General features: G+C 38.3%; 1 long non-coding RNA gene across 1 annotated transcript in view; it reads left to right on the top strand.

Moving 5' to 3' along the window:
* LOC142830317 (uncharacterized) overlaps positions 1–6,004 on the top strand; it is a 187,341-nt gene extending 181,337 nt beyond the window's left edge. The window contains exons 2-4 of the long non-coding RNA XR_012905485.1: positions 616–799; positions 3,047–3,139; positions 4,503–6,004. This is a non-coding gene — a long non-coding RNA (uncharacterized LOC142830317). The remainder of the gene's footprint in view (positions 1–615; positions 800–3,046; positions 3,140–4,502) is intronic.
* The last annotated feature ends 6,904 nt before the right edge of the window (positions 6,005–12,908 follow it).

The following is a 12,908-nucleotide window of genomic DNA, read 5'->3' as shown; positions in this document are numbered from 1 at the left end:
CTTTCAAAAAAGCCTCTTTCGAAAAAGAGTATCTAGACTGCAAGCAGTACTTTCAAAAAAGCAAGCCGCTTTGCATTCAAGAACGCCTTTTTTTGAAAGAGCACTTTCGAAAAAAGGCGTTCTTCCTCGTGAAATGAGGTTTTCCGCCGTCGAAAGAAAAGCCACGTTCTTTCGATTTAATTTCGAAAGAACGCAGCTGTAGTCTAGACGCAGGTGAAGTTTTTTCGAAAAAAGGCTACTTTTTTTGAAAAAACCCTTGAGTCTGGACAAAGCCTCATTGTCCTAACTAAACCAGAAGCATATGTCCAAAGGCAAGGGCAGGGTGTGTAGGACTAGCACATTATCCTCCATGACATCACCCTGAGCAACATAACATTCACCCATGCCAGAAAATGTCACGGAGACTGGAGAAGGTGGACATTCAGCTGACTGGCTCAGTATCAGATAATTATCAAGCTCTCGAGGCTGTACTTGAACAGTCATTGGAGGCGGGAGGAGGGGGGCAGGAGAGGATTCAGAATACACGCCTCTTCTATGAGGAGCTTGACTGGGTTCAGTCACAGCTCCCAGTCCAGACCCTGGAGTGGCTTCTGACCCCTTCCTTAAAACTGCCAGCCTTCTTATCTGACAAGATGCTGATAAAGACCAGGGAGAGGAGGCCACGGGGACCATGAAAGATGCCATGGATGATTGGAAGGTCAAGGAGCATGTGATTCTGCATCAGTATCCAGAGGAACCATTTGAGGGTGTGAACCCGAAAAGGACCCCACAGTGCAGCAGGAAACAGAGCCAAAGGCTGGTAAGTTACAAAGGACCACTTTTCTTCCCATCAATATCCTCTCCTGCTCTTGTGTTAAATCCCTAATTTAAAATGTAAGGGCATTTGAAACACTTTGCAACCTGGCATCATAAGGCATCCCAGTGTTTCCCACATCTGCAGTGATGAGTCTTTCTCTGTGATCCATTAAGACATGAAGAGTGGTGGGATAGTAACCTTTTTGGTTCACATATTCACTTGTCCTCAGTGGTAGGCAAACAACTGGGAGATGAGTGCCATACATGGCCCCTCCACAGTTTGGAAAACTCATCATCTCCAATCCATCTATTATTTCTGGAGCTACTTGTAGAGCAATGACCCATTTATTTCAGTGGGCTTTGGATAAGGCTCTAGAACATTTATGAAAATCTTAATATATAACATGTAATACACCAGGCTATGCAAACAAAAAATATTTAGTAAATAATATATGGGGTTGAACAGCAAGTATTGTTCTAAGAGACTTCAGACGGAAAATTTTTAGATAATCATTTCAGATCACTTTTCTTGTGTTCCTCTACAATTTATTCCCACACTCTTTCTGAATTGGTTTAAAAAAAAAGTTAGACACAGCTGGACTGTAGAAATCAATTAGTGCTACAATATTTCATTGTATATTTGGTAGCCTGACAGAGAATTTTAATTAGCATAGGTTTACCAGTAGAGCTCAGATCTGTGTGGGTTGTTTTTTGAATTTTTTACCAAATTCTGGCTCAGGTGCATGTAGAAGAACAAATTGTCAGAAACTGGCCCGAGGCCTCCGTAGGCAAAACAGGCTTACTCAAAATTGCATTTAAATTCACTTATTATTTGCATATGCAATCATTCACTTTGCATATACAAATGCATGAATACATGTACCTTTTGCGACTTTATCTTGGGTGCTAATGTTAAAAAAATGTGGCTTGTGTTTTAAAAAAATGTGTAATATAAACAAATCTGTACATCTGCCTTGTATCATTCACCTTTTTCAACATGTCATAAACAAGACTACAAAACCTTAGGTGTAGATACCTAAAAGTTTATTATGTTATATAGTCTTCATTGTATAGACAGCAGCCTTCATACTCAACCAATGATCATTGGAGGTCTCCTGTATTCATGTATCTTCAGGGTGACTTTTATTGATGTGGGAAAAACTCTCATAGGGTATGTCTACATTAGCCCCCTAGTTCGAACTAGGGAGGCTAATGTAGGCATTCAGAGTTTCAAATGAAGCCCGGGATTTAAATATCCCAGGCTTTATTTACATCTTCCCGTCCGGGCGCCATATTTAAATCCCCTTAGTCCGAACTGACTGCTACATGCGGCAGTCAAACATTAACTTGAACTAAGTCTTTAGTTCGAGTTAACTGTTACACCTCATTCCACGAGGTGTAACTGTTAGCTCGAACTAAGGTTTTAGTTAGAGTTAACATTTGACTGCCGCGTGTAGCCGCGGTCAGTTAGTTCGGATTAAGGGGATTTAAAAATGGTGCCTGGACGGGACGATGCAAATAAAGCCCAGGATATTTAAATCCCGGGCTTCATTTGCAACTTCAAATGCCACATTAGCCTCCCTAGTTCGAAGAAGGGAGCTAGTGTAGATATACCTATATAGAAGAAGGTTTTTACTAAAAGTGTGTGGAAATGACACACAGCGTTAAGTGATGTCATACCTTCAGAGAAAGACATAAAATTCCTGCCAACCTAAGCCAGCTACAATAGCTTACAATTTTAGGTATCCACACCTGTATAAGATAAACTTCTTTCTTAATGTTTGAGGTGTGCTTTGAGCTAAAAGAACTGGGATTTTCCATTGCGAAAGGTCTCTTGAGTTAGCAATCTCAAAATAAAACCACATTCTCCCCCCTTTTTTATTTTATTTTATTTTATTTTATTTTATTTTATTTATTTATTTATTTTGCAATGAAGAGAAAATCAGATTCACAGCACTTTTGGATCCTAAATTTTATATTTGGATCTCTGATTTATTTAATGGATGTAGAAAACTATATACCTAAGAATAGATAACTTTCAGTCTACAATGAGGTGTGTTACTAATGTAATCTGGCACTATCCAAGATTATTAAATCAAGGAAGGCTGTACCTGTTCTCTTCAGAACAACATTCTCAAATCTCAAAAGATAGGCTGCACCTCTAAACATCACGATTTATATATAGCAATTGTCTCCGCATCTCATATTTCTGGAGTACACAAAATCGAGATGACTTTGTCTTTTTTGACAGCAGGTGCAAGTGAATTTAAAGGAATAGAATCTTGTTATCTGAAATATTTTGGAGCATGTGATGGTGAATACATTCATGTCAGTGAAATGAAAGGTATGTCACGTATACACACGTGCATTTTTACTGAGTTTTGCCACTGTGGATTTTTTTTAGGGAGTGGAGTTTGTTCCCCCGCAGGAGTTGAGTATAACAGAGGCCATGTCTAAAAGAACGGCCATACTAGGTCAGACCAAAGGTCCATCTAGCCCAGTGTCCTGTCTGCCGACAGTGACAAGTGCCAGTTATTCCAGAAGGAATGAACAGAGCAAGTAATCAAGTGATCCATTCTCTGTGGCCCATTCCCAACATTCAATTTACTTTTTTAATTGCCGCTGCACATTAAGATGTTTTCAGAGAACTAACTACGATAACTCCAAGATCTCTCTCTTGACTGGTTAACTTTCACCTCACAATGTCTTCAAAGTGACAGAGAGCATGCCTTTCTTCCTATTCCCCCCCCTCCGCCCCCATCATTATCACCATTTGATATTGTTAACCCACTCAACTCTTCTGCCAAGGGAGCTGTACTCTCTGATGCCTGCAGTGGGACAAATGCAAACATAATGGAGTAACATACAAAATCTGAAGGAGCAAAAAACACGATTCATGCATAAAGTTCTCATCACATCGTCTCTTGTAATACAGTATTCTATTAGTATGATATTCTACTGCTTGCATTCAAAAGGGATCAAAATAGATCTACCATTGACTTATGAGTATTATTTTACATGAATTCCCACTCTATTACTAGATTAAAATCTGAGCAAGTATGTAAAGGGGAAGGAAACCTAATATTTTCATTGTCAAGGTATATTTTACCTAATTACCTATATACATAATTCTTCAGGAAATAATTTTACCATAATTCTCAAGTATAATATTACATTGTTTTCAAAGTTTAAAATGCAAATACAAGCATTTTTGTCCTGACTCCTACTCGGCAAGTGCAAATAAATTTAATTACAAAGCTAATTTGCTTCAATGGCATAAAAAATTAATTTTATGTAACTTTAAAATGTACGTCTGCTGCGCTAAGTCCCAAGGTATTTCAGTGTTGAAAACTACAAGGCAGGCTTACTTCTGCCTATGGGGAGTAGCTCGTGCAAACTTCCTAGAGCACTTACTGCTATAAGCAATATGAAATGTTTATGGAGATGTCAGGAAGAGTTTTTGTTTCAGACAAATGCATTATACACCATTAATTGTTAAGAGTCTGGGGGAAATGTGTACTGTTTCTTTAAAATTTCAATAAGAAGCCAGGCAGATGGGAGACTGGATAAATTATAGAAAGAGGCTCTGAATTGAAGCAAAGGGATAAAGTAATATTTGGGGCAGGGGGCAAATACTGGACTCCCTGTTCTGATAAACTTTCTTGTTCAGTGTTGGAAGAAAGTGACAATTCTCTGATTCTTAACAGTTACCTTCCCATTATGAAGTGGTGTAAATAAGAAGGACTCAAGTCGGCAGAAATTCAATCACCGAGCAGATTTTTCAAATGATAATCCCCATGATTGACTGGAGTGGAATGAGCAATTCACCAGATTTTAAACTACAGTTACTCTTACCAGAGCAGCAAGATGGTCCCATTGTTAGTTTTATGCAACAGAGAGTGAGTCTGAAAATATTTAGGCACCATTTGTCTCCATTGAAGGAGATAAGAATAACTATGACATTGTTATTGAATGTTTGATGAGCATTTCACTCCAAAAAGGAATGAAATACATAAACATCTATGCTTTTAGCGAAGTCTGGAGAGTTCAGGAGGAGAGGTGGGTGGAGTGTTGCAGCTTTTTAAAAAGCCCCCAGGGGGGCACTGTGAATTTGGAAGCATTGAGAACACAAAAAGATGACACTAGATTGTGAGAATTTCAGCCAGGATCTTTTTGAAAATTACACCTGAAGTTTGAGCCAGGAGTGATTGACCCATGAACCACTTGTTCTGTAGGCTGCAATTTATGGCCCTCTTAGATAGATTTCATTTGAAAAAAAAAGTGTTTGATTGTGAATAAAGAACATGCTCTCTGAGCAGTATCCTGGAATTTCTAAATTCACATAGGAGAGGCATATGGGGGCCCCTCCCGACTGCAGCTGGGTGTCCCTTTCTCCTTGCAGCTCCTTGAGATGGAATCAACTGAGAAAATAGGACTCCCTAATTCTCTGACTAGGTGCAACTTAGAACATCCCCAAGCTTCTCTGACTTCCTCCCCATCATCTTCATGAGAAGTCATGGATGGAAGGGTAGTACAAGAGCCAAATACACTAATTATAGAGGAAATGTGAACTCTCCAACGTCCAAAGTATTTCTAGTGGGGACTTGCAGGAGCATTTTACTCCCTTTGTACTACCTGAGTAGCACGAAGGAAGTAGAATGGGTCAGGGTTCTGCCTTAAAGTATTGCTTGTGGCCCTTTTAATTTCTGGAAAAAATATGTTTGGCCCTTAGGCGGAAAAAAATGGACACCATTCTTCTACGTAAATCCTCTGAAGAGAAAGCAGAAAGAAAATACCCACCCAGGGATGATAAGGTTCCTTGGCCAGTTTCACAAGAAAGCAACTCTTTCCACGATTAGCAATGCCAATCTCTCCCCCTCAGAAAAAAAAAAGCTTGAGGATTCTCTCTAATATTATTGAATGAAGAAACTATAGTAGACAGCTTCTGTGAGAAATTTCTAATGGATAGAGTGTGTAACTGTCACAAGAAAGAATGGTATTCCCAGGTTTGTCGCTTGAATGAGAATTATTTGAAACTGTATTTTGTTATTTTAAGGGACGGTTTGGAGATTTTGTGCCATTGCTGATGTTTTTATTTTTTTCAATAGAATATCTTGAATTTACTTGGAAGCATGGTGCTAGTAATATTCATGAAATTGTAGTACAAAGGGCAATAAAAATTATAGTGAAGTCATTACTGCAACAATAAAGCAACTGCTTTTATAAAAGTAAGACTAACACAAATTGAGACATTCTGGGCGAGTTTGTCAGCTGATGGATATGTGCACTGGGACCCCACCTGAGAAGCAGTCTTCTGTCTGCCTGAAACACATGAAAAATAACTTTGATCAAAATTCATTACAAGATGCTTCCTCTTTGCAATACAGCTCATTGTTCTTATTGCATTTGAATTCCTTAGCGCTGTGCAGAGTGTTTTTTTTTTTTTTTTTGCAGGCAGGGAGAGATTTGCATGGAGTCCTCTTTGCACAGTGTCTGGCCATATGAATAGTGGATGTCACTAATTATTGACTGTTAATAGTGAGAAAACCATTATGGCAGACAATAGGCTTTCCAATCACTCTGCTAATTTGTGATGAACTTACTTTGGCAGTAAATTGTCACATCTGCTGTAGAAGGAGATTACACTTATAGAAATAGAATACATACAGTTACCAGTCTCTTTTTTTCTCTCTCTTTCCCCAGATGATTTTTAGTCACTTTGCAAAGAGCAGAGAAAACTTAACAGTCAGAATGTGTTTTTACTCAGTGAAGATTTCTAGCTGCTTTAAACATGAGCTGCTGTTAAAACTCAATCATCTGGAACTTTCTAGAATTTTCATGGCTTTGTTCTCTTTAGGGAGGGATGTTTTTTAAAGGTTTCACAAAATGCTAAATGTATTTATAATCTTCAAGCTCTGTTACTAGTGATGGGCTCAACTTAATGCATCTAAAATTATCTTTATATTCCAATAAGCATTAAGTCCGATTTGCTTTGAGAATGTTACTTATTACTCATTTCTTTTTGCTGCCCTTCACCTGCATTGAAGTGGTCAGTAATTACTCTTCATTTATTCACCAACAGGGATCAATAATACTATAAGAGAACAAAGCCTGCCAAAAGGACAGCCAGAAATTTACACCTCATATGTACGTGAAAGTAATGTATGAAATATAAATAAGAAACTTTTTGAGAACAGAGACTTTGTAAATTACTTTGGCCCCAGGACAATAGTAACTTATACACTGACATTTTACTGTATATGGATATTATGCTCTTATTCATTTAGCTGTTGAAAGGGGAAGTGGTGTTGCCACAGTAACTGTCACATCATTTGGAATTTGGATACTAGATGGATGCAACTTCTTAAAGAAAAAGTACGCGCTAATATATAAAGTGTACTTTTCAGCTTCTCAAAGACATCTGGGGGGAATGAATTCTGATTTTTACATATTTGTCTTAGGTCAAATCTCTCAGTTTTTAGTCTGGCAAAACTTCTTGAAGTAAATAGAAAAGGTACCTGAGTAAGGACACTACATTGTTAATATGTTTTATTTTCATCATTCTGAATATTTCTTTTTCCACCCCTAGTGAGATGCACAGGCCAAGATTTTCAAATGTCTAGAGGTACTAGATACTTGCTTTTTAAGTGTCATATTCTTCAGGCCCTAAAAGTAGCCTGATTTTTCAGAAGGTGGATACTCAGCACCCAAAATCAATAATTTTTTAAAAGCTTTCACACCATGGCCCAATGTTTCATTCCACTGTTGTATAGTTGAAAAGCGGCACTTGCAACCACACCTCTGGCTCATGTAACCCCCTTCTTAATACAGATCTCACTGTCCCATATCAGACCCATAGTATTGGAATACCCCTCCACCCCAAATGATATTTTCTCCTTATCTGACACTACATTCTGTTACTGTCATTTCAACTGAGACTGGGTCAAATGCAGAAAGTGGCAGAGGGATGAATGTAGCCATTGTAATACTGTATTGTGTTGCATCACAATATATTCATGGATGACATCACATAGTGTTACGATGTAATTTCCCCAGAAGTGATTTTGAGGATCCATGAATGTTGCATGAGTTAAGATCATTCCCTTTTTTGAATTGTTCATTCATCGACTTTTCATTTCATGCCTTGGTTATTGCAACTTCTTAGAACTTCCTCCGTGGCCTCCTTATAGTCATTTATATCCAAGCTAGGGCTCTTGAGGACATCCCAGCAAATGTTATTGCATGACTTGGATCTTGAAAGACACACCTTGTCACACCCTCTACCGCCTTGATTACATTCCACTTTCTGTTATAAAAGTCCCTCCTTTAATCAACAGGCTCTTCATACTCATTCTCTGCCTGCTGGCTGTTATGGGTTCATTTCCCCCGTTTGGATGCCTCAACTCTAACCTCCATCCAGCCAACAGCTCCCTATTCTGCTTGAAGTTTATTCTTTGCTGACACTACTCCAGTTATCTGCAACAGTCTACCTAGCTCTGTGATTCACCATCCAATTTAAATATACATCACAAAAAGTTAAAATCTCCCTCTTTTCCTATGCTGTCTATGACTAGTAGCTGCCAGTTGGACCCTTTAGCCCACCACTCGCGATTAACATGCCAACCCTTCTGTCTTACTCATTTAATCATCTGTCCCTGTTCATGCATCCTTCTTCCTATTGTAACATTTTACAATGTAATCCATTGGTATAATATAACTTTTGTGCATACTGAGCTATTGTATAAAGGATGCATTATAAAATTAAATTGTATCGCATTGTGCAGGAGTAATAAAATGGTAACTACTGGAGCTGGCAATTATTTGCACAATAATTTCCATAATATCCTGCTCTTCAGTTTACGGGCTGCCCTTGCAAGGGCAGAAGAGATCATTTCTTGGCAGAATTATTTAATTTTCATTCAGAATTCCAGTTTTCTCCAAAGCTGCCTGCTGTTTAAAAGTGTCTGACAGCATTCCCACAATGATCATAAGGAATACAGACTTTTCTAATTTAATTCATTTTAAACAAATATAGTATTTCCTGCTTCTCTTTGAAATGCCTAAATAAATTGGACATTTTTCACTCTAATTTGCATGTTCCACCCAGAGCTGAAAGAACATTAGCTGCAGAAACTATTTTTGTTTCCTGGAAGTGAGAGAGTGGGAGAAAGTGGTAGTACATATGTATAGATTCCTAGAATCCAAAGCTAGTGACCATAGTGATCATCTAGTCTGACCCCTTGTATTACATAGGCCATTGAACTTAAAATAATTCTGAGAGTATATAAATAGTATTGGACTTAATCTGTCTAGGTTAGACATTAGGAAAAACTATAAGGATAGTGAAGCTATTGAACAGGCTTCCAACAGAGGTCATGAGTCCCCCATCACTGGAATCTTTTAAAAGCAGGTTGAACAAGCACCTGTCAGGGATGATCAAGGTTTATGTTCTCCCATCACAGAGCAGGGAGCTGGACTGGATGACTTCTCAAGATCCTTTCTGGCTCTATGTTTCTATGGACATTTATTTAAAAGAATCATGGGGTCAGGCTTGCTCTAAAAATTGCTAGTGATAGAGAATCTACAGCACTTGTTAAGTTGGTCCAATGATTAATTATCCTCACTGTTAAAAGCTTACACCTTGTTTCCAACCTGAATTTGTTTAGCTCAGGAGTGAACAGGAAGATGGAAGCCGCTTGCCAGGGTTAGCCCCTAGCAAGCTGCCACTGCTTTATTTACCTGCCCTTCTGTACGTATGGGCCTGTGAAGCTCCCATTAGCCACAGATCATCATTACCTGATCAATGAAAGGTGTGGGAAGTGGCGTGGACTGGGAAACTGCTTCCCGCAGCTCCCATTGGCCAAGAATAGTGTTCCCTCTAAGCTGCATGGCAGCACTATTTCATAGGTGGTCAGCCCTGCCTAGTCAGAGGCTCAGGGCTCTATGCATGGAGCTCACTGATTGAGTGGGTCTGATTAACCACCTGTGAAGCTGTGCTGCCCCGCAGTTTAGATTGAACACTGGCCAGGAATGCTGATCCTTGGCCAATGAGAGCTGCAAGTGCCTATACTTGTGGAGGCACAGGTAAATAGAGTGGTTGCAGCCTGCCAGAGGCTAACTCTGGCATACTGGATACAGCCTGTTGGCTGGTTATTGCCCACCACTGGTCTAGCTTCAACTTCCAGGAATTGACTCATAGATGTTAAGGTCAGAAGGGACCATTATGATCATCTAGTCTGACCCCCTGCACAGTACAGGCCACAGAATCTCACCCACCCTCTCCTAGAATAATCCTCTTACCTATATCTCAGATATTGAAGTCCTCAAATGGTTTAAGGACCCCAAGATACAGAGAATCCTCCAGCAAGTGATTCGTGCCCCATGCTACAGATGAAGGCAAAAAACCTCCAGGGTCTCTGCCAATCTACCCTCGAAGAAAATTCCTTCCTGACCCCAAATATGGTGATCAGCTGAAGCCTGAGCATGTGGGCAAGACTCACCAGCCAGACACCCAGAAAGTTCTCTATAGTAACTCCTATCATCCCACCATTGGATTGAGTTATATCTGTCTCTGTTAGACTGAGGAACTCATTATCAAATATTTGTTTCCCATGCAGGTACCTTACGGCCTGTAGTAATAAATAAAAGTTTAAGGGGAGATTTTTACATTCAATGGATTAAGCTTTTAGAGTCTGTCCCTGTAAGGCATGTTTTATGTAATCCTTTAATTGTTTTCCTGGCTTTTCTCTGAACCTTCTCCAGTTTATTATCATCTTTGTTGAATTGGGGCCACCAGAACTGGACCCAGCAGCAGACATGCGAATGCCAGAGGTAAAATAAGCTAATTATTCCTGCTCAAGATTCTCTTTTATGCATCTAACGATCACATTAGCTCTTTTGGCTGTAGCATCACACTAGGGTCTCATGCAGTTGATTATCCACCATTACCCCAAAATCTTTTTCACTGCTGTCGATGAGAGAGTACCATTTGTTTCTAGATATACACATTTATATTTAGCCATATTTAAATGCATATTGTTTGCTTGCACTCAGTTTACCAAGAATCAAGATTGCTCTGACTCCGTGACTTTTTTCTCTTCATTATTTACTGCTCTCCCAATTTTTGTGTCACCTGATGATTTTGTTTTCCTCCAGAACATGGATAAAAATGCTAAACAGAATAGATCAAATTGCCAATCACTGTGGACCTTGCTAGAAACATCTCCATTTGATGATTTCTCATTTACAATTGCATTTTGAGATCTATCAGTTAGCCAGCTTTTAATCCATGTCATGTGTGCCACATTCATTTGACATCATTCTAATTTTTTAATCACAGTATCATGTAGTGCATAAGGAAACACCTTACAGAAGTTTAAGTCTATTACATCAGCTCAAATATCTTCATTGCCCAAACCCGTAATCTAAGCCAAAAACAGATATCAAGAGAATTTGACAGGTTGTATTTTCCATAAACCCATTTGATTGGTATTCATTATATTCCTCTCCTTTTAATTTTGATTAGATTCCCATATCAACCACTCAATTTTCTTGTCTCGGATTCATATAAATTTCTAGGCCTATAATTAATAATAATGGTCATCTCATTTACCACTTAAAATTTGACACATCAGTTTTCTCCCAGTCTTCTAAATCTTCAGCAGTGATTCAGGACTTATTGAAAATCAACATTCATGGTCTAGCTAGCTCCTCAGCCATCTCTTTCAGAACTCTTGGATGCAAGTTATATCCCCCTGAGATACTTGTAGAATGAGAATGTATCTTACTTCTTAAAATGCAATGCAAAATGCAATTGTGTTTGGCTCTGTTATAGCCTGAATTGTAGGTGAAGGTCAGATGGGTTTCTGATTCATCCAAATTAGTTTGTCATCCCTACTTATAAATACAAGTGGCAAAAAACCAAAATGGTGCCTAATAAGAATATGGACATTTTTCCATTCTGCACATTCTAATGTGTATGCTGAAATCCTAATCAATTTGATATAAATTATTAGGTGAAAGTCTTATTATTACTGAGCCTTTTATATGGCCTGAATTTTCCATCAACCTTAATTTGAGATTTTTGACTTTATGGTAATGATGTAGTTATTCCATGGGGCCTGTGGCAGACTTTGATCTCTGTGTTATGCAACCTTAGTGATTGATTGGTTTACCCAATAAGTAAAAGCAAATTAAAATTGGACTGTGATCTTTTAATAAAGCAAAATAGATATTTGATTTAGACTTGTAATGATAAGGAGAAGCATATGCAAGCCAAAAAGAGATTATAACAGTAAAAAATAGCTTACTGTATAGTAACACTTCAAGAATCTCCAAAATTAATTTAACCAAATATTCATCAAAGAAAGTTACTGAAGGGAGACAAGAGTTGATGTGTTGGAAACCACCATAGTGCAACTTCCAGATATTTGCTATTCTCGCAGCTAACAAGCAACAAATATTAAAAATAATAAAAATATTTAAAAAATATTATAAACAATATGGCACTAACACATGTATAGTATCATGAGGTTTTATGAGCAAAAGCCAGCTGATCTTGATCATCTCATCTGAAGAAGTGGCTTTTGCCTATGAAAGCTCTTGATTTATATATAGATATATAGTTTCTAAGGTACCACAATACTACTCATTGTTTTTAAAATTACGGACTAACATGGCTACCCACCTGAGACTTTTAAGGAATAATCTGATTAGCTTTTAAGGCCCTCATATTCACACTGAAGAGTTGTTCCTCGGATGTCAAACACCTTCAGGAGTATTGTCTTTGTAAATAATGAGGAAAGAACATAAAACTTTTCATACAAGTGAATACACTGTTTGTTAAAGGGCACTTTAAAATATAGTATCACTATTTTCCTAACCACACAAGCACATAATTTTCCCTTTTGATCTGAGTGATTTGCTTCTTTCCACTTGCTCTCTCTTTTCAACCAATCAGATAAGCCAAAATATGCTCTAATCAAATCTTGTAAACTTTGCCACCACGATGCACACTTTTGTAGCACAGTTAGATATAATGGCTCATTTTAGCACATCTTCTGTTTGAGCCTTTGTTAACAATGGGGGTGGGGGAGAGTGATAAAAATGTAGTA

This window comes from Pelodiscus sinensis, chromosome 7, assembly GCF_049634645.1.
Source record: "Pelodiscus sinensis isolate JC-2024 chromosome 7, ASM4963464v1, whole genome shotgun sequence".
NCBI classification, from domain to species: Eukaryota; Metazoa; Chordata; order Testudines; family Trionychidae; genus Pelodiscus; species Pelodiscus sinensis.
This window is presented reverse-complemented; position numbering and strand designations above follow the sequence as displayed.